General features: G+C 48.6%; 1 pseudogene; it reads right to left on the bottom strand.

The window, feature by feature from the left end:
• Positions 1-7,868: 7,868 nt before the first annotated feature.
• LOC123492236 lies at positions 7,869-10,939 on the bottom strand (annotated as a pseudogene).
• Between the last annotated feature and the right edge of the window lie 11,054 nt (positions 10,940-21,993).

Raw genomic sequence — 21,993 nt, 5'->3', positions numbered from 1 at the left:
TGTTTTAAGGACATTACATCAAAGTTGGATCAGCCTGTAGTGTGGTTTTCCACTTTAATTTTGAGGGTGACTCCAAATCCAGACCTCCATGGGTTGATACATTTGATTTCCATTGATAATTTTTGTGTGATTTTGTTGTCAGCACATTCAACTATGTAAAGAAAAAAGTATTTAATAAGATTGTTTCATTCATTCAGATCTAGGATGTGTTGTTTAAGTGTTCCCTTTATTTTTTTGAGCAGTGTAGTAATAATAATAATTCATTTGCATTTCTCACACCCAAGGTGCAAAACGTTTGTTAAAAAATACATAAATAATGAAAGCAATCCAAACACAGAGAACATAGGACACAGAGAACAAACAAAGCTATATACAGGTGTCGTCAGATCAGGAGGACATGAGACCTGAATTAATAGAGGTCCTTTTCTGAACAGCTGTCACGCCCTGGCTCTGGGGACTCTTAAATGTTAAGCCAGGGTGTGGAGTTTCTATGTTTTATTTTCTATGTTTAGTTCTAGATCGTTTAGATCTATGTTGGCCAGGTTGGTTCCCAATCAGAGGCAGCTGTAGCTCGTTGTCTCTGATTGGGGACCATACTTAGGCAGCCTGTTTGGCACTAGTCGGGGTGGGATCTTGTTCCGTAAAGGTTTGTGTTGTTAACCTCAGGACTTCACGTATCGTTCGTTTTGTTGTTTTGTTCGTATGTTGTGTACTAAATAAAATGTACGCTTATCACGCTGCGCCTTGGTTCCACGAGTCATCAGTCAACGTTCGTGACAGAAGATCCCACCAAAAGAGGACCAAGCAGCGTGTCCAGGAACAGACAGCCTGGACCTGGGAGGAGATCCTGGACGGGAGGGGATCCTGGACTTGTGAGGAGATTCAGGCCGGAATGGATCACCGTCCTTGGGAGGAGACTGTGGAGGCGCGCTATAGAGAGGAGCAGCGGCAACGCAGAGGGTACCGGCCTAGGAGGAAGCCCGAGAGACAGCCCCAATAATTTTTTGGGGGGGGCTAAAAGGGTGGTTGGCGGAGCCTAGGGTTAGAGCAGAGCCAACTCCCCGTACTCAGGCTAGGAAGCGTGTGACTGGGCAGGCTCCGTGTTATGCGGAGCCACGTACTGTGCCGCGAGTGTTCCGGCACAGTCTTGTACGTCCTGTGCTAGCACCACGCACGTGTTGTGCAAAGATGGGCATTCAAACAGGACGGCGTGTGCCGGCTCAACGCTCGTGGTCTCCAGTACGCCTCCTCGGTCCCGTATATCCTGCGCCAGTGCCACGTGCTGTAGCGCCAGTACGAGTGCACAGCCCGGAAGTAGGCATTCAGCCAGGACGGGTTGTGTCAGCTCTTCGCTCCAGGCCTCCAGTCCGCCTCCACAGTCCGGCCCGGCCCGTTCCGGCTCCCCGCACCAAGCCAGTGGTGCGTGTTCCCAGTCCAGCCCGGCCTGTTCCTGCTCCCCGCACCAAGCCAGTGGTGCGTGTTCCCAGCCCGGTCCGGCCTGTTCCTGTCCCTCGCGCCAAGCCAGTGGTGCGCGTCGCCAGCCCGGTCCGGCCTGTTCCTGCCCCTCACACCAAGCCAGTGGTGCACGTCGCCAGCCCGGTCCGGCCTGTTCCTGCCCCTCGCACCAAGCCAGTGGTGCGCGTCGCCAGCCAGGTCAGACCTGTTCCTGCCCCTCGCACCAAGCCAGTGGTGCGTGTCGCCAGCCCGGTCTGGCCTGTTCCTGCTCCTCGCACCAAGCCAGTGGTGCGCGTCGCCAGCCCGGTCCGGCCTGTTCCTGCCCCTCGCACCAAGCCAGTGGTGCGCGTCGCCAGAGCAATCCACTCCACCAGGGTCCGGTCCAACTCCAGTCAGCGGATCCACTCCGGAGCCAGAACAATCCGCTCCACCGGTGCCCAGTCCAGCTCCCGGCCAGCGGCCTCCGAGGCGGAATGCCCACCCGGCCCCTACCCTGTTGTGTTTGTGTGGCGAGGTCGCAGTCCGCGCCTTTGGGGGGGGACTGTCACGCCCTGGCTCTGGGGACTCTTAAATGTTGAGCCAGGGTGTGGAGTTTCTATGTTTTATTTTCTATGTTTAGTTCTAGATCGTTTAGATCTATGTTGGCCAGGGTGGTTCCCAATCAGAGGCAGCTGTAGCTCGTTGTCTCTGATTGGGGACAATACTTAGGCAGCCTGTTTGGCACTAGTCGGGGTGGGATCTTGTTCCGTAAAGGTTTGTGTTGTTAACCTCAGGACTTCACGTATAGTTCGTTTTGTTGTTTTGTTCGTGTGTTGTGTACTAAATAAAATGTACGCTTATCATGCTGCGCCTTGGTTCCACGAGTCATCAGTCAACGTTCGTGACAACAGCACAGTCTTGAGCTGGGCCATTAAGACATTCTCTTTGGCGACTACTAAGAATTTTAAAGTCTCCTGCTTTGGGTTGGATATGTCAATGTGTAGTTCACAAATGCATAATCTACTGTATGATCAGAATTACTGTTTTACCTCAATTAGCCATGAAATCCCTAGTTAGAAAGCAACTGTTTTTCTGGAAGTTGTGTTGCGCCATTTTCCCCCTACATTTTCCCTACATGCTGAGTTAATTAGTCCCTTAACCTTTTGGCCCTGGCGGAGACTTGAATCACCCCAGAGAACACTGCTACTCCAGCTGCTCTGTCTTCATCAGACTATGTGTTCTCTCATAATCCTAGAGCATCTGGTCGTCGCGGTGGTGGCACAGAACTACTCATTTCTCCTAAGTGGAGATTTACTATTTTCTCCCTCTCTCACCTGTCCATCTCCTCATTTGAAATTGTTGTCATCTATTGCCCACCAGGTACCCTTAGATAGTTCCTCAATGATCTGGACACCTTGATAAGATCATTTTCATGGCTCACCGCTCTTAGTATTTGGAGACTTCAACCTCCCGATATCTGCCTTCGATTCATTTCTTTCCAACTCACTCTTTCCCCTCCTTGCCTCTTTCGACCTCACCCTTTTCCAGTCACCTCCAACTCACAAGGCAGGCATTACGCTTGACCTCATCTTTACTAGAGGCTGTTCTCCTACTAATCTCACTGCAACCCCCCTCCAGGTCTCTGATCACTACTTTGTTGCCTTTTCTGTCTCCCCTTTCCTTCAACCCAAACCACTCAGCCCCCTACCCAGATGGTCTCTCTCTCTCTCTCCCACTATTCACTCCTCTTCTATCCTATCATCTCTCCCTTCTGCTAAATCCTTCTCCCTCCTGTCTCCTGATTCTGCCTCTTCGATCCTACTCTCCTCCCTTTCCACATCGTATGACTCGCACTGTCCCCTTTCCTCCCGACCGGCTCTGCCCTCCCTTCCTGCTCCGTGGCTGAGTGACTCATTGCGAGCTTACAGAACAGGGCTGCGGGCAGCTGAGTGACAATGGAGAAAAACTAAACTTCCGGAGGACCTATCATCCTTTCACTCACTCCTCTACCTTCTCTTCCTCTGTGTCCGCTGCTAAAGCCACTTTCTATCACTCTAAATGTCAAGCTTCTGGCTCTAACCCTAGGAAACTATTTTCTACCTTCTCTTGTCATTGCTATGCAGATGACACTCGACCCACCACCACCTCAAGCTCAACAAGACGGAGCTTCTCTTCCTCCCGGGGAAGGCTTACCCGCTCAAAGCCATCTCCATCACAGTTGTGCAAAGAAACTTGGCGTGACCCTGGACAACACCCTGTCATTCTCTTCAGACGTCAAACCAGTGACTCCATAGAGTACGACCATACCTCACACAGGAAGTGGCACAGGTCCTAATCCAGGCACTTGTCCTCTCCCCTTCTGGACTACTGCATCTCGCTGTTGGCTGGGCTCCTCACTTGTGCCATCAACCCCCTGGAACGTATCCAGAACGCTGCAGCCCGCCTGGTGGTCAACCTTCCCAAGTTCTCCCATGTCACCCCACTCCTCCGCACACTCCACTGGCTTCCAGTTGAAGCTCACATCCACTACAAGACTATGGTGCTTACCTACGGAGCAGCAAGAGGAACTGCCCCTCCCTACCTTCAGTCTATGCTAAAACCCTACACCCCAACCCGAGCACTCCGTTCTGCCACCTCTGGTCTCTTGGCCCTCCCACCCCTACCGGAGGGCAGTCCCCCCCTCAACCCCCATCCCCCCACCCCTCAACCCCCCCACCCCTCATCCCCCCTCCCTACTAGCACTGACTTTGCTGATAGCTACTTTACTGAGGAAACATTTACTTACTATGACTATGATGTGATTGTTCCACCAGCTATCTTAAGATGAATACACTAATTGTAAGTCTCTCTGGATAAGAGCATCTGGTAGATGACTAAAATGTTAAATGTACATTTTCCTCCACGTGGTCCAGCGCTTCGATTCGAGTTCAACCAATGAGCTTCAGCCACTCTCCATATGAGTGACATCTAGCAAGAGGCACATCATGCACCCACAGCAGAGCGAGAGAGAGAGAGAAAGACCAGTGACGTGGTGCACATATCTGCACATACAGGATGTGACGTAGTGCGCAATATCCGGGGACCCCTTTTGGCTCGTGGGCACTACTTTTAGAACGACTGGCTAAAAAGTAAAACTAAAGCACTGGCGAATCTCTTTAAACGATGACAGACACTCTGCCTTCCTGACAGTTAATATTATTATTATATATTTTTATTAGGTTTATTTGAGCAGGGACAATGTATAACACAAACATTAGTCTCAGTACACTTGAGAGAAAGATGTGTTTGACCAGATTTAGCTAGCAGCTAATTTCTGTCTGTAGTCTGCTGCGGGGCTGCTGAAGGGAGATGGGACCAGAAGGAACGAAGGGTGTGTGTGGTGCAGGAGAGTAGCACTAATTTATTAGTAGCATATGGTTATATGGACAGCAACAATATATGTGATGCTATTATAGTAATATGCACTCCCAAACAACTGCCCCGGGCCTCCCCTCTGAGCCTGGTTCCTCTCTAGGTTTCTTCCCTCTAGGCCTAGGGAGTTGTTCCTGGCCACTGTGCTCCTGCTTCTGCTTGGTCTTTGGGGTCTAGGCCGGGTTATTGTAGAAGTACTTTTTGACAGCTGCTGATTATAAGTAATGTATTAAGGTTTTATGAAGGCTTTTTAATTATGACTTAAAAGGGCAAGCGCTGTTTGCACTCTATCCCATCATAGCTGCCAACCTCCAGACCTGCCCATCACACAGCGCCTCGGACTTGTTAACATAAAACAACACAATACCAATGTTATGTTGAAAGAACACTTGGCACCTGGGCCGTTTATGGAGTGGCCACTTGCCGATGTGTTTGATAGTGATCACTCCAGTCTGCCTGTTTTGGGCAAAATGAGAATTGAGACGATGGGTGCTTTCATCCCAACTGCCACTTGTCAATATTCCAAAATTCTAAACCCATTTGTGTGCATCTTTGGTCCCGCCGCTAGACTGTTTAGTAATATGATTCCTGATGAAACACTGATGCCAGACTGACACACTCTGGTAATAGATAGTGAGAAAGTTGTAAAAACAAAACGGCACCGAAGGACACACGTCACCACCAGGGGATGGAACCTAAATTATTTTCCAATAATGTTGTTCCGTTTTTAAACCTCTGAAATCTTTTTTTTTTTTTTTACATTTAGCCAAAATCTAAATTGCGCCTATATATATTATAATATATTGTGGCCTTTCTCTTGCGTTTCGAAGATGATGGAACAAAGAAATAAATAGAAAACCCATGTTTTTTTGATTGTATTATCTTTTACCAGATCTAATGTGTTATATTCTCCTACATTCATTTCACATTTCCACAAACCTCCAAGTGTTTTCTTTCAAATGGTATCAAGAATATACATATCCATGCTTCAGGTCCTGAGCTACAGGCAGTTAGATTTGGGTATGTCATTTTATGCGAAAATTGAAAAAAAGGGTCTGATCCACTTGGCCCCTAGGCTGTTTATGGCATGGCGACTTGTTGATGTGTTTGATAGTGATCACTCCCAACTGCCAGTTGTCAATATTTGAAAATTCAAAACCCATTTGTGTGCATCTTTGGTCCCGCCGCTAGACTGTTTAGTAATATGATTCCCGATGAAACACTGATGCCAGACTGACACACTCTGGTAATAGATAGTGAGAAAGTTGTAAAAACAAAACGGCACCGAAGGACACACTTCGCCACTCACCAGTGACTTGATAAGCTGATTTAGCTAACGTGGCTTGCTACTTGTACTAGCTAGCGTTATTGACAAACACAGAGATGGAACTTAGCTAGCTAGTGATTTTGGGGACTGATAAACAGTTTGTAGCAGCTTGTGCTTTATTTACGATAGTTTGACAGCTTGCTGATGATGTAGATGTAAACATGTTCAATACGATAAAGCGAACATGACACACCCACATCAAATCCTCCAGACTCAAATCTCGTTCTTCTTAACGAGCAGAAAAACAGAAGCTCTATAAACACATATAGACATAATGTACATATTTTACAAAAACTTTTTTTCATACCACTTCACTTAATTAAGTGAAGCAACAATACACTCATTCACTGTAGCTACACCAGTGGACGGCTCATAATAACGTCTGGAATGGAGTCAATGGAAACCACGGCTTTGATGTGTTTGATGCCATTCCATTGACTCCACTAGCTACACATAGCATTCTTCCAAACAAAAAAACAAGTAGAGATAGCAACCGAGATAGCAAAAGAGAGATATCAATAAACTCGACACTTCAAGTACTTCTAAATCAGTGGAGGCTCCTCAGAGGAGGAAGGGGAGGACCATCCTCCGTTTTAGATAAAACTTCACATTCCAAATAATTGATTAAAACACACTGTTTTGCAATGAATGTCTACAGCAGCTCTCTGTAGGGTAGCGCCATGGTGTAGCCGGAAGACAGCTAGTTTCCGTCCACCTCTGGGTACATTGACTTCAATACCAAACCTAGAGGTATGCTATGTTAGCTAGCTGGCAGTGGCTATCCCAACACTGGAACTCTTCCAAGTCAAGGTAAGCTTTTGGTTTTATTAATTTATTGCCACCGGGGCCCACTGGTGTAACTGCTAAACTGCCTGCTGACTGTACACTGTACTGCATGATTGTAGCAGGTTCACTAACGCTGTTAGATCTAGTAGCTATCTTGACTATAACGTTAGCTAATATGGTGACAACGATGTAGGCTGTGTGTGCTCGAATTCTACAACGAGCAAAGTGATCATGCTGTTTGTATGTGGCTGCTATGAAAGTGAACTGTGTTTGCGTGTGATTAGGGGTGTATTCATTCCCGCGATTCTGTTGAAAAACATTTCTTAAAGGGAAGCAAACGGAACGAAACGGGGATAAACATACCTGAATTTGTCCAATAGAAACTCTCGTTTGCAACTGTTGGACTAATGATTACACCCTAGATCAGCTAGATGCAGGCAAGAGTGTGCAAGGCGGTATTGAATGTGTCACTGTCGGTCACCTTGATTACTCAAAATGTTCTCTCAACCACTGATTACTCAAAATGTTCTCTCGACCTGTGCACCTGCGTTGTAAACTTTCATTCGTAGGCTAGGTTGTAGCAACCTCATGATGGGTATAGGAAATATTTGAGTATCATGTAGTAGCCTAAACCTATCGCTGTTACATTGATCTGGGTAAATGGAATATGAATGGCAGTCATCCTGTACACTGTAATAGAAATAAGGCCATGCTCATAAAAAAACAATAATCCTCCCTCATCTTAAACGGCATGGACCACCACTGTTATAAATATAAGAATATCTAAATATACATTAAATAAATACATTAAATCATGATGTCACACTGATATTTGTTATTTCTTAATGGCTATAAAGGCTTATAGACATAATATAAATATTTTATTTTGAAGAAAAATAATTCAAGTACTTCATGTTAATTTCACCGGCGCCACAGCTCTCTGGGCCCCTCTTCTGAGCAGCTTCTTGGCCGATTCCTTAAACTCCTCCGTCTTCAGAACGTATATGATGGGGTTGAGCATGGGTGGCAGTACCGAGGTCAGGGAGAGGTTGATGATCCGGGCGTTGGTTGGTACGAGGGTTTGGAGGACGTATGTTAAAATAACAGGCAAGTAGAATATGGCAACCAGTATTAGGTGTGAGCTGCATGTCTTAATGGCTCTGAGTCTGGGAGAGAGAGAGAGAGAGAGAGAGAGAGAGAGAGAGAGAGAGAGAGAGAGAGAGAGAGAGAGAGAGAGAGAGAGAGAGAGAGAGAGAGAGAGAGAGAGAGAGAGAGAGAGAGAGAGAGAGAGAGAGAGAGAGAGAGAGAGAGAGAGAGAGAGAGAGAGAGAGAGGTGGAGAGAGAGAGAGAGAGAGAGAGAGAGAGAGAGAGAGAGAGAGGTGGAGGGAGAGAGAATGTGTGCCAGTACAGTATGTGATCATCTATCCAGTAAGTTTAACTGTATTCTCAATATTTCCCAGCATTTATCGCTCTAACAAGTCCATCCCTCTAACAACATATTTCTGAGACCTCACACCAATCAGTATATAGGCCGTTTTGGCTTGGACAAGGCTACTTAATGTCTTGACTTGACTTACTGATACCAATCAGGATTACTTCTCACCTGTCTTGGGGCAATGTGATGGTGAACAGGGCGTGTGTGATACAGATGTAGGATGATATGATGAAGACCATGGGGAGATAGAGGGCTACACAGGGGTTGATATACGCCATCATCAGATTAGGGACCACATCAGAACAGGGGGGCCGCCAGACGGAACAGGGGACCATGGTCACAGAAGTAGCTGTTGATCACCAGAGACCTACAATACAATACATTATACAACATTTTTATTGTCCAGATATCAGAGCGAACAACAGAAATGTGTCTTCTGCTCATGTTTTCTCCAGGGTTACAAACCCGTGACCTTTCGGCTACAGGCTCACCCTCCTTATCTGTTGGAATTAGTCTCACATTTAAGAGGAACTGAGTTAATGACAACATTGAGCCATCAACTTTACAGCACTGAGTCAAAGACATCATTTAAACTTAACCTTTACAACAACCTGACAGATGACAACAACAACATAACATTCTTATTTTTATCTCCTTTGTTTTATTGGTTTTTACTGTAAAGTGTTTTGCGATTTTTAAATGCACTTGAACTAAAGTTTTGATATGATTTAACTCTACAAGGTATCGAAAGTGTTCAGTAGGGATGCTGGCCCATGTTGACTCAGATGCTTCCCACAGTTGTGTCAAGTTGACTGGATGTCCATTGGGTGGTAGACCATTCTTGATACACACGGGAAACTGTTGAGTGTGAAAAACCCAGCAGCGTTTCAGTTCTTGACACTAACTGGTTTTTTTGTCTTATTTCTTGTTTGTTTTACAAGAAAAAATATTTTGCATCTTCAAAGTGGGAGGCATGTTGTGTAAATCAAATGATACAAACCCCCAAAAATCAATTTTAATTCCAGGTCGTAAGGCAACGAAATAGGAAAAATGCCAAGGCGGGTGAATGCTTTCGCAAGCCACTGTAAATCTATGTAACTGGAGTGATTTGGTAAAATGTAACTAAGTAAACAGTAAGTTGCAGTTCTTGACACACTCAAACAGGTTGACAGTTTTTTTAATCTCCTTTATTTGATTGGTCTACTGTGAAGTATTTTGCAATTTTAAATTCACTTGAACTAAAGTTTGATTTGATTTAACAGATTAAGCTATATTCACAGAAGCTATGCTTTGCTGTAGAGTCATTGCACTACAACATGGTACATACTAACCTACAGAAAGAGAGGCGGGTGATGAGGCCCACAGAGATCAACACCATCAACACAGCAAACGTCCAGGCAGCCCCAGTCAGCCGGAGCATGGACCTGTGAGTCACCATCATGTGGTACCTGGAAAGAACACTAGAATGGAACTTTGAGGGTTGATGACATAGCCCCTCTAGTAATTTAATAAGATCTCTGTGGGAAATAATAATCTGTTCAACTTTATCGTGTTATTATCCTTAATGGTTTTATAATTATTCAGTCGAGATTTAGTTTATGATTTGATTTATTATCTGAGACCTGAGTGGGCAGCAGATGGCCACCAGCCTGTCATAGGAGAGGATGGTGAGGTTGAAGGACTGCATGGTGAGGAAGAGGAAGATGAAGAAGAGGCTAGTGAGGCACTGGTCGTAGGAGATGAGCTGTCTGCTGAACAGGAACATATCCAGCAGTTTGGGGACCAGGGCCGTGCTCTCACACACGTCTGTGAAGGCCAGGTTGAACACAGCAATGTACTTGGGGCTGTAAGGTAAGATCATAACATAAATACCTAATAATATTAATATAAAATATAAATGTCATGTAAAGGGGATTGGGGAGAAGGGCTCCCACACATGTCTCTGAAGGCCAGGGAACTTCAAAAATATAGAATGTCCAATAAAGGGAGTATTATACTGTATTATGTTAATGAGATAAAAGAGGTCTGATTACCTGTGGAGACTACGGTCCACGTAGATGCCAGTCATGACGAAGGCGTTGCTCACCTAGACCCAATACACACACACAGCAGAAATGACCCAAAATGGAAATACAGGTACATGCATTAGGCCAGTGACTATGGGTGGTGCTATAGGCCCCAACATAGTTCAGCTGAAATGTATATTAGGTTTTCTTAAGTTTTACTTCTATAGGAAAGTGAACGACTTTCGAGATGTATCAACTGGACCAACTAGCTGATGCTGGCCGCACGTAACACCCTGGACCAGAGCTAGTTAGTAACACCCTGGACCAGAGCTAGTTAGTAACACCCTGGACCAGGTAGTTAGTAACACCCTGGACCAGAGCTATGGACTAACCAGAGAGATGATGTATACAAAACAGAGGAAGACGTAGTAGTACTTCATGTGGGGGATGGCTATGAAACCACTGATGAAGAAGTAAGGGGGGTCGGATGATGGTGTTGATGTTCTCTGTCTGGTTAACGTCAGAGGTCAGGGAGCTCATCCTGACTGGTGGTGGTAACGGTTCCCTCTGGCTGGTAGTAATCTGGGGAAATACATTATCAATTAATACATTATTATAAAAATAAAGACATTCATAACTGTGTATTAATTCACCTGTTGACACAAGCATCATTGAAGCATCGTTAGTGCAAAGAGAATTATCCAAGTTAATCAAAAACGTAAATTAAAAATAAATAAAATAAATGCATTTTATATTTAAATTGTTTTTTTAACTTTATTAAATGTTACCGCATTCGATACCAGCTGCTTAAAAACGGTTAAACCACTCACTTCAGACATCAAACTAAATACCAGAATGTCAACAACTCCATCAACACCGTCAACTACTAAAGCCACTGTTTATCATGTAACGTGATGTAAAGTAGAACCCACCTCCTCAGGTGATATGGTGGACCTGACAGCCCACGTCTACTGTGAGTACCTGGGCAGAGAAAACAGGCTTATATATACTCTATCATCTCTACCTGCTGGCCATTAGTGGAGCCAATAGAGTTACATCAGTGATTCCCAATCCTGGTCCCGGGGACCCAAAGGGATGCACATTTTAGTTATTGCAACAACACACTTGACTCAGCTAATCAACTCATCATCAAGCCTTTGATTAGATGAATCAGGGCAAAAAACCAAAATGTTGTTGACACTTTGGGAAACACTGAAACACTGAATGACATGTATAATACGGTATAATAATAGGATCTCTATGGTGAAGTCATCATGGAGGGGTGGGCTGACATAAAGGTGTCCATGTCCAGATTTAGGATCTTAATTGGATCACCTCATCCACATAATAATTCACATTTCCTTTTGCTGCAGGATAATTTTCATGCTGTAGGAGACTGGTTTAAATTAAGATCCTACAGCTGTAGTAGCATTTCTCCACCACTAGGATGGAGACTTTCTCTCCCACAGGGATGGACACACCTGGGCCAAACACTCCTTTGGGCCAAAACACTCACCTGAATAACACAGGGAAGTGATGTGTTTAGAATTATGTCATTGTTTGGTATATGGAATCATCAAGACAACTCATATCCCCCATTCTCATCGACTGGGCTGTAGTGGAACAGGTTGAGAGCTTCAAGTTCCTTGGTGCCCACATCACCAACGAACTATCATGGTCCAAACACACCAAGACAGTCGTGAAGAGGGCACGACAAAGCCTATTCCCCCCTCAGGAGACTGAAAAGATTTGGCATGGGTCCTCAGATCCTCAAAAAGTTATACAGCTGCACCATCGAGAGTATCCTGACTGGTTGCATCACCGCCTGGTATGTCAACTGCTCGGCCTCCGACCGCAAGGCACTACAGAGGGTAGTGTGTACGGCCCAGTACATCACTGGGGCCAAGCTTCCTGCCATCCAGGACCTCTATACCAGGCGGTGTCAGAGGAAGGCCCTCAAAATTGTCAAAGACTCCAGTCACCCTAGTCATAGACTGTTCTCTCTGCTACCGCATGGCAAGCGGTACCGGAGCGCCAAGTCTATGTCCAAAAGGCTTCTCAACAGCTTCTACCCCCAAGCCATAAGACTCCTGAACAGCTAATCATGGCTACCCGGACTATTTGCACTGCCCCACCCCACCCCATCTTTTTACGCTGCTGCTACTCTGTTAATTATTTATGCATAGTCACTTTCACTCTACCCACATGTACATATTACCTCAACTACCTCAACTAGCCGGTGCCCCGGCACATTAACTCTGCACCGGTACCCCCCTGTGTATAGCTGTCACGCCCTGGCCTTGAGAGGCCTGTTGTTTTTATAATATAATAATAATAATATGCCATTTAGAAGATGCTTTTATCCAAATATACTTACAGTCATGCGTGCTTACATATTATTATTTTTTTGTGTATGGGTGGTCCCGGGGATCGAATCCACTACCTTGGCGTTACAAGCGCCATGCTCTACCAGCTGATTGGGGATCATCCTTAAGTAGCCCATTGCCTGCTGTGCATTGTGGGATGTTGTTCCTGTCAGGCTGGTGTGTGTATAGCCCTTTGGACTTCACGTTACGTTGTTGTCTTGTTGTATGTTTATTTGAGTTAATAAACATGTACGCTTTTCACGCTGCACCTTGGTCCGACCCGTCTCTCAACGTTCCTGACAGAAGATCCCACCAAACGAAGACCAAGCCGCGTGGCCAGGAGGAACAAACACCCCGGACACAGCGGGAGGCTAAGTTGGTAGATTTTTACATTTTAGTCATTTACCAGACGCTCTTATCCAGAGCGACTTACAGTTAGTGAGTGCATACGTAATTTTTTTATTTAGATTTTTTTCATACTGGCCCTCCGTGGGAATCGAACCCACAACCCTGGCGTTGCAAACGCCATGCTCTACCAACTGAGCTACATCCCTGCCGGCCATTCCCTCCCCTACCCTGGTCGACACTGGGCCAATTGTGCGCTGCTCCATGGGTCTCCCGGTCATGGCCGGCTACGACAGAGCCTGGATTCGAACCAGGATTTCTAGTGGCACAGCTAGCACTGCGATGCAGTGCCTAGACCACTGCGCCACTCGGGAGGTGATGTCCTCCTCGGTTGGGGGTAAATCACGAGGAGGAGGCTGTCCGTTACGTTAGGGCAATGAAGGAGAAAGCCCGGGTAGGAGAGGATCAACGGCGACATCAACGGTGCCGGCCGAAGAGGAAGCCCGAGAAGCAGCCCCAAGATAATTTTTTTGGGGGGCTCACGGGGTGGACGAAGAGGCAGCAGGAGGCCGGGAAAGGGCTGACTAGTGAGGAGGAGGCCGCTATTTTCGAGGTCCTCCAAGACCTGCAGATCGAGAGTCAGAGAGGAGGCCACCACGTTACGGGGCTGTTAGATCAGAGGGAGCAGGAGTTATCCGTTCAGAGGGAGGTGCTACATCAGGCTCAAAGTGAGAAGGAAGTAGTGGAGGCAAGGAGAGAGGAGCTGGTCAGGCAACAGAAGGAACGTGTGTTCATAGAAGAACCTAGGTATGCGGAGATATGCACTGTGTCGCCAGTGCGCGTTCACAGCCCAGTGCTTCCTGTGCCAGCGCCCGCACGTGTCGTACAAAAGTGGGCATCCAGCCAGGACGGTTTGTGCCGGCTCAACGCTCCTGGTCTCCAGTGCGCCTTCACGGTCCAGTATATCATGCGCCAGTCCTACGCACTGTGTCGCCAGTGCGCGTTCACAGCCCAGTGCGTCCTATGCCAGCGCCCCGCACGTGTCGTACAAAAGTGGGCATTCAGCCAGGACGGGTTGTGCCAGCTGTACAATCCAGACCTCCAGTACGCCTCCACGGTCCAGTATATCCTGTTCCGGTTCTACGCACTGTGTCACCAGTGCTCCTCACAAGCCAGTGGTGCGTGTATCCAGTCCGGCACGGCCCGTGCCTGCTCCTCGCACCACACCAGTGGTGCGTGTCCCCAGTCCGGCCCGGCCTGTTCCTGCTCCTCGCACCCAGACCAGTGGTGTGTGTCCCCAGTCCAGCCCGGCCTGTTCCACCGGTGCCTGATCCAGCTCCGGTCAGCGGCTCCATTCCGGAGTCAGAGCATTCCGCTCCACCGGCGTCCAGTCCAGCTCCGGTCATCGGCTCCACTCCGGAGCCAGAGAAGTCCGCTCCACCGGTGCCTAGTCCAGCTCCGGTCAGCGGTTCCACTCCGGAGCCAGAGCATTCCGCTCCACCGGGTTCCAGTCCAGCTCCGGTCAGCAGCTCCACTCCGAGCCAGAGCAGTCCGCTCCACCGGTGCCCAGTCCAGCCCCCGGTCAGCTGCTCCACTCAGGAGCCAGAGCAATCCGCTCCACCGGTGCCTGATCCAGCTCCGGTCAGCGGCTCCATTCCGGAGTCAGAGTATTCCGCTCCACCGGGGTCCTGTTCAGCTCCGGTCAGCGGCTCCACTCCAGACCCAGACGTCAGCCCCTCTCCAGGGTCGGGGTCTCCCACACCAGGGTCCAGACAGGGCTTGGCGCATCGTGGGGGGATTGCCGATCCAGGCCCAGACGTCAGCCCCTCTCCAGGGTCGGGGCCTCCCACACCAGGGTCCAGACAGGGCTTGATGCATCGTGGGGGGAATTGCCGATCCATGCCCAGACGTCAGCCCCTCTCCAGGTTCGGGGTCTCCCACACCAGGGTCCAGACAGGGCTTGGTTCATCGCGGGAGGTTTGCCGATCCAGGCCCAGACGTCAGCCCCTCTCCAGATTCGGGGGTCTCCCACACCAGGGTCCAGACATGGCTTGGTGCATCGTGGGAGGAAGGAGAGGGGAAGCATCGCGCCGAGGTCCAGACCAGACCAGGGGCGCAACGGGAGGCAGAGAGGAAGAGGTCGTCACGCCCGGAGCCGGATCCGCCTCCGAGGTTGAAAGCTTTTCACGCTGCACCTTGGTCCGACCCGTCTCTCAACGTTCGTGACAATAGCCTCCCCTACTGTTATTTTATTTTACTTCTGCTCTTTTCTTCTCAACACTTTTTTGTTGTTTTTATATTTTACTTTTTATTAAAAAATAAATGCATTGTTGGTTAAGGGCTGTAAGTAAGCATTTCACAGTAATGTCTACACCTGTTGTATTTGGCGCATGTGGCAAATAACATTTGATTTGATTGAATAATAATACACTGCTCAAAAAAATTAAAGGAACACTTAAACAACACAATGTAACTCCAAGTCAATCACACTTCTGTGAAATCAAACTGTCCACTTAGGAAGCAACACTGATTGACAATACATTTCACATGCCGTTGTGCAAATGGAATAGACAACAGGTGGAAATTATAGGCAATTAGCAAGACACCCCAATAAAGAAGTGGTTCTGCAGGTGGTGACCACAGACCACTTCTCAGTTCCTATGCTTCCTGGCTGATGTTTTGGTCACTTTTGAATGCTGGCGGTGCTTTCACTCTAGTGGTAGCATGAGACGGAGTCTACAACCCACACAAGTGGCTCAGGTAGTGCAGCTCGTCCAGGATGGCACATCAATGAGAGCTGTGGCAAGAAGGTTTGCTGTGTCTGTCAGCGTAGTGTCCAGAGCATGGAGGTGCTACCAGGAGACAGGCCAGTACATCAGGAAACGTGGAGGAGGCCGTAGGAGGGCAACAACCCAGCAGCAGGACCGCTACCTCCGCCTTTGTGCAAGGAGGAGCAGGAAGAGCACTGCCAGAGCCCTGCAAAATGACCTCCAGCAGGCCACAAATGTGCATGTGTCTGCTCAAACGGTCAGAAACAGACTCCATGAGGGTGGTATGAGGGGCCCGACGTTCACAGGTGGGGGTTGTGCTTACAGCCCAACACCGTGCAGGACGTTTGGCATTTGCCAGAGAACACTAAGATTGGCAAATTCGCCACTGGCGCCCTGTGCTCTTCACAGATGAAAGCAGGTTCACACTGAGCACATTTGACAGACATGACAGAGTCTGGAGACGCCGTGGAGAACGTTCTGCTGCCTGCAACATCCTCCAGCATGACCGGTTTGGCGGTGGGTCAGTCATGGTGTGGGGTGGCATTTCTTTTGGGGGCCGCACAGCCCTCCATGTGCTCGCCGAAGGTAGCCTGACTGCCATTAGGTACCGAGATGAGATCCTCAGACCCCTTGTGAGACCATATGCTGGTGCGGTTGGCCCTGGGTTCCTCCTAATGCAAGACAATGCTAGACCTCATGTGGCTGGAGTGTGTCAGCAGTTCCTGCAAGAGGAAGGCATTGAAGCTATGGACCGCCCGTTCCCCAGACCTGAATCCAATTGAGCACATCTGGGACATCATGTCTCGCTCCATCCACCAATGCCACGTTGCACCACAGACTGTCCAGGAGTTGGCGGATGCTTTAGTCCAGGTCTGGGAGGAGAACCCTCAGGAGACCATCCGCCACCTCATCAGGAGCATGCCCAGGCGTTGTAGGGAGGTCATACAGGCACGTGGAGGCCACACACACTACTGAGCCTCATTTTGACTTGTTTTAAGGACATTACATCAAAGTTGGATCAGCCTGTAGTGTGGTTTTCCACTTTAATTTTGAGGGTGACTCCAAATCCAGACCTCCATGGGTTGATACATTTGATTTCCATTGATAATTTTTGTGTGATTTTGTTGTCAGCACATTCAACTATGTAAAGAAAAAAGTATTTAATAAGATTGTTTCATTCATTCAGATCTAGGATGTGTTGTTTAAGTGTTCCCTTTATTTTTTTGAGCAGTGTAGTAATAATAATAATTCATTTGCATTTCTCACACCCAAGGTGCAAAACGTTTGTTAAAAAATACATAAATAATGAAAGCAATCCAAACACAGAGAACATAGGACACAGAGAACAAACAAAGCTATATACAGGTGTCGTCAGATCAGGAGGACATGAGACCTGAATTAATAGAGGTCCTTTTCTGAACAGCTGTCACGCCCTGGCTCTGGGGACTCTTAAATGTTAAGCCAGGGGTGTGGAGTTTCTATGTTTTATTTTCTATGTTTAGTTCTAGATCGTTTAGATCTATGTTGGCCAGGTTGGTTCCCAATCAGAGGCAGCTGTAGCTCGTTGTCTCTGATTGGGGACCATACTTAGGCAGCCTGTTTGGCACTAGTCGGGGTGGGATCTTGTTCCGTAAAGGTTTGTGTTGTTAACCTCAGGACTTCACGTATCGTTCGTTTTGTTGTTTTGTTCGTGTGTTGTGTACTAAATAAAATGTACGCTTATCACGCCTGCGCCTTGGTTCCACGAGTCATCAGTCAATGTTCGTGACAGAAGATCCCACCAAAAGAGGACCAAGCAGCGTGTCCAGGAACGCACGTGTCGTGCAAAGATGGGCATTCAAACAGGACGGCGTGTGCCGGCTCAACGCTCGTGGTCTCCAGTACGCCTCCTCGGTCCCGTATATCCTGCGCCAGTGCCACGTGCTGTAGCGCCAGTACGAGTGCACAGCCCGGAAGTAGGCATTCAGCCAGGACGGGTTGTGTCAGCTCTTCGCTCCAGGCCTCCAGTCCGCCTCCACAGTCCGGCCCGGCCCGCTTCGGCTCCCCGCACCAAGCCAGTGGTGTGTGTTCCCAGTCCAGCCCGGCCTGTTCCTGCTCCCGCACCAAGCCAGTGGTGCGTGTTCCCAGCCCGGTCCGGCCTGTTCCTGTCCCTCGCGCCAAGCCAGTGGTGCGCGTCGCCAGCCCGGTCCGGCCTGTTCCTGCCCCTCGCACCAAGCCAGTGGTGCGCGTCGCCAGCCCAGTCCGGCCTGTTCCTGCCCCTCGCACCAAGCCAGTGGTGCGCGTCGCCAGCCCGGTCAGACCTGTTTTTGCCACTCGCACCAAGCCAGTGGTGCGCGTCGCCAGCCCGGTCTGGCCTGTTCCTGCTCCTCGCACCAAGCCAGTGGTGCGCGTCGCCAGCCCGGTCCGGCCTGTTCCTGCTCCCCCACCAAGCCAGTGGTGCGCGCGTCAGCCTGGTCCGGCCGTTCCTGCTCCCCGCACCAAGACAGTGGTGCGGCGTCGTCAGCCCGGTCCGGCCCGTTCCTGCTCGCCGCACCTAGCCAGTGGTGCGTGTGTCCAGTCCGGCACGGCCCGTGCCTGTTCCACCGGTGCCTGGTCCGGCACCGGTCAGCTGCTCCACTCCGAGCCAGAGCAATCCGCCCACCAGGGTCCGGTCCAACTCCAGTCAGCGGATCCACTCCGAGCCAGAGCAATCCGCTCCCACCGGTGCCCAGTCCAGCTCCGGCCAGCGGCTACAGTCCGGAGCCTGTACAGATCGATCCACCGTCGTCGGGTCCAGCTCCAGTCAGCGGTGCCAGACCAGACCAGGGGCGCAACGGGAGGTGGAGAGAAAGTGGTGGTCACGCCCAGAGCCGGATCCGCCTCCGAGGCGGAATGCCCACCCGGCCCCGGGGGGACTGTCACGCCCTGGCTCTGGGGACTCTTAAATGTTGAGCCAGGGTGTGGAGTTTCTATGTTTTATTTTCTATGTTTAGTTCTAGATCGTTTAGATCTATGTTGGCCAGGGTGGTTCCCAATCAGAGGCAGCTGTAGCTCGTTGTCTCTGATTGGGGACAATACTTAGGCAGCCTGTTTGGCACTAGTCGGGGTGGGATCTTGTTCCGTAAAGGTTTGTGTTGTTAACCTCAGGACTTCACGTATCGTTCGCTTTGTTGTTTTGTTTGTGTGTTGTGTACTAAATAAAATGTACGCTTATCATGCTGCGCCTTGGTTCCACGAGTCATCAGTCAACGTTCGTGACAACAGCACAGTCTTGAGCTGGGCCATAAAGACATTCTCTTTGGCGACTACTAAGTATTTTAAAGTCTCCTGCTCTCGGGTTGGATATGTCAATGTGTAGTTCACAAATGCATAATCTACTGTATGATCAGAATTACTGTTTTACCTCAATTAGCCATGAAATCCCTAGTTAGAAAGCAACTGTTTTTCTGGAAGTTGTGTTGCGCCATTTTCCCCCTACATTTTCCCTACATGCTGAGTTAATTAGTCCCTTAACCTTTTGGCCCTGGCGGAGACTTGAATCACCCCAGAGAACACTGCTACTCCAGCTGCTCTGTCTTCATCAGACTATGTGTTCTCTCATAATCCTAGAGCATCTGGTCGTCGCGGTGGTGGCACAGAACTACTCATTTCTCCTAAGTGGAGATTTACTATTTTCTCCCTCTCTCACCTGTCCATCTCCTCATTTGAAATTGTTGTCATCTATTGCCCACCAGGTACCCTTAGAGAGTTCCTCAATGATCTGGACACCTTGATAAGATCATTTTCATGGCTCACCGCTCTTAGTATTTGGAGACTTCAACCTCTCGATATCTGCCTTCGATTCATTTCTTTCCAACTCACTCTTTCCCCTCCTTGCCTCTTTCGACCTCACCCTTTTCCAGTCACCTCCAACTCACAAGGCAGGCATTACGCTTGACCTCATCTTTACTAGAGGCTGTTCTCCTACTAATCTCACTGCAACCCCCTCCAGGTCTCTGATCACTACTTTGTTGCCTTTTCTGTCTCCCTTTCCTTCAACCCAAACCACTCAGCCCCTACCCAGATGGTCTCTCTCTCTCTCTCCCACTATTCACTCCTCTTCTATCCTATCATCTCTCCCTTCTGCTAAATCCTTCTCCCTCCTGTCTCCTGATTCTGCCTCTTCGATCCTACTCTCCTCCCTTTCCACATCGTATGACTCGCACTGTCCCCTTTCCTCCCGACCGGCTCTGCCCTCCCTTCCTGCTCCGTGGCTGAGTGACTCATTGCGAGCTTACAGAACAGGGCTGCGGGCAGCTGAGTGACAATGGAGAAAAACTAAACTTCCGGAGGACCTATCATCCTTTCACTCACTCCTCTACCTTCTCTTCCTCTGTGTCCGCTGCTAAAGCCACTTTCTATCACTCTAAATGTCAAGCTTCTGGCTCTAACCCTAGGAAACTATTTTCTACCTTCTCTTGTCATTGCTATGCAGATGACACTCGACCCACCACCACCTCAAGCTCAACAAGACGGAGCTTCTCTTTCTCCCGGGGAAGGCTTACCCGCTCAAAGCCATCTCCATCACAGTTGTGCAAAGAAACTTGGCGTGACCCTGGACAACACCCTGTCATTCTCTTCAGACGTCAAACCAGTGACTCCATAGAGTACGACCATACCTCACACAGGAAGTGGCACAGGTCCTAATCCAGGCACTTGTCCTCTTCCTTCTGGACTACTGCATCTCGCTGTTGGCTGGGCTCCTCACTTGTGCCATCAACCCCCTGGAACGTATCCAGAACGCTGCAGCCCGCCTGGTGGTCAACCTTCCCAAGTTCTCCCATGTCACCCCACTCCTCCGCACACTCCACTGGCTTCCAGTTGAAGCTCACATCCACTACAAGACTATGGTGCTTACCTACGGAGCAGCAAGAGGAACTGCCCCTCCCTACCTTCAGTCTATGCTAAAACCCTACACCCCAACCCGAGCACTCCGTTCTGCCACCTCTGGTCTCTTGGCCCTCCCACCCCTACCGGAGGGCAGTCCCCCCCTCAACCCCCCCCACCCCTCAACCCCCCACCCTCATCCCCCCTCCCTACTAGCACTGACTTTGCTGATAGCTACTTTACTGAGGAAACATTTACTTACTATGACTATGATGTGATTGTTCCACTAGCTATCTTAAGATGAATACACTAATTGTAAGTCTCTCTGGATAAGAGCATCTGGTAGATGACTAAAATGTTAAATGTACATTTTCCTCCACGTGGTCCAGCGCTTCGATTCGAGTTCAACCAATGAGCTTCAGCCACTCTCCATATGAGTGACATCTAGCAAGAGGCACATCATGCACCCACAGCAGAGCGAGAGAGAGAGAAAGACCAGTGACGTGGTGCACATATCTGCACATACAGGATGTGACGTAGTGCGCAATATCCGGGGACCCCTTTTGGCTCGTGGGCACTACTTTTAGAACGACTGGCTAAAAAGTAAAACTAAAGCACTGGCGAATCTCTTTAAACGATGACAGACACTCTGCCTTCCTGACAGTTAATATTATTATTATATATTTTTATTAGGTTTATTTGAGCAGGGACAATGTATAACACAAACATTAGTCTCAGTACACTTGAGAGAAAGATGTGTTTGACCAGATTTAGCTAGCAGCTAATTTCTGTCTGTAGTCTGCTGCGGGGCTGCTGAAGGGAGATGGGACCAGAAGGAACGAAGGGTGTGTGTGGTGCAGGAGAGTAGCACTAATTTATTAGTAGCATATGGCTATATGGACAGCAACAATATATGTGATGCTATTATAGTAATATGCACTCCCAAACAACTGCCCCGGGCCTCCCCTCTGAGCCTGGTTCCTCTCTAGGTTTCTTCCCTCTAGGCCTAGGGAGTTGTTCCTGGCCACTGTGCTCCTGCTTCTGCTTGGTCTTTGGGGTCTAGGCCGGGTTATTGTAGAAGTACTTTTTGACAGCTGCTGATTATAAGTAATGTATTAAGGTTTTATGAAGGCTTTTTAATTATGACTTAAAAGGGCAAGCGCTGTTTGCACTCTATCCCATCATAGCTGCCAACCTCCAGACCTGCCCATCACACAGCGCCTCGGACTTGTTAACATAAAACAACACAATACCAATGTTATGTTGA

This window comes from Coregonus clupeaformis, chromosome 13 (assembly GCF_020615455.1).
Source record: "Coregonus clupeaformis isolate EN_2021a chromosome 13, ASM2061545v1, whole genome shotgun sequence".
Taxonomy (NCBI): domain Eukaryota; kingdom Metazoa; phylum Chordata; class Actinopteri; order Salmoniformes; family Salmonidae; genus Coregonus; species Coregonus clupeaformis.
Note: the sequence above shows the minus strand (reverse complement) of the source record. Positions and strands in the feature narration are given on the sequence as shown.